Genomic DNA, 969 nt, shown 5'->3' on the forward strand with positions numbered 1-969 from the left:
GCCACTTCCGCCTGAGCGGCCGCGACTTCGCGGCCGCTCAGGCGGCGACGCCAAGCCGAGAAGGAGGAGGACGACGAGGAGGAGGCGTCGGAGGAGGAAGGTATGCCAAAGCCGAGGGGGTGAAAGCAAGCGAGCCGACGAGGGTCGACGTCGACATCGGCGGCCGTGGCGGCGGCCGTGTTGGCAGCCCGATCCGGATCCCTCTGCCCCGGCTCGGGCGCTCCGCCGCCGCCGCCGCCGTGACAGACGGACGCGCTCGCTGGCGCGGGCTTCCCCTCCGCCCCCGCCTCCGCCCTCGGCGATCGTCGCCAGGGAGGACGTCCTCCCTCCTCCTCCTCCTACTTTCCCCTGCTCGCACCGCGCCAGGCGGCCGAGCTCTACGCTAGGCGGAGGGCGGCGGCAGGGGACGCGTAAATGTCTCGCGCTGATGATTCACCGGTGACGTTACGCAAACGACGCATTTACTAATGCAGACGTGTGTGCGTCGTTACGGGACACGTTGTACGTGATTGTACGTGAAGAATATTCAGAACGTTGGGAATAATGTCTTCTATTTATATATAATCGTTTATGTATATAATGTGCACTACCTCACTGCATTATGTCGTGTGTCCTGCATTGCGCAGTTAATATTGGTAATTGCGTACAAATGCACATTTTGCATTAACCAAGCAAGGGGTGGTAACTATTGCAAATAATGCGTAATTACGTTAAATAATTCACGTTTACAAATTCAATAAAGTACCAAATGACAGTTTGCAAATATTTGATTGATATTGATTCACTTTCAAATTCTTGAATAGACACTCATTGTATATGGTTTCATCAATAGCAGAAATAAGTTTAAACTGATTGCATTGTCCAACATATTGCACGCTGATCAGATGATGCACAACTACTACGCCTTGCAATAAATCACGACCGGGGAACGGTCCGTTTGCGGCACTTCACTACGAACCTCGTGGCCTG

The sequence above is a fragment of the Petromyzon marinus genome, unplaced genomic scaffold (genome assembly GCF_048934315.1).
Source record: "Petromyzon marinus isolate PM22_M1 ecotype Great Lakes invasive population unplaced genomic scaffold, UKy_Petmar_22M1.pri1.0 PM_G_Scaffold_74, whole genome shotgun sequence".
NCBI classification, from domain to species: Eukaryota; Metazoa; Chordata; class Hyperoartia; order Petromyzontiformes; family Petromyzontidae; genus Petromyzon; species Petromyzon marinus.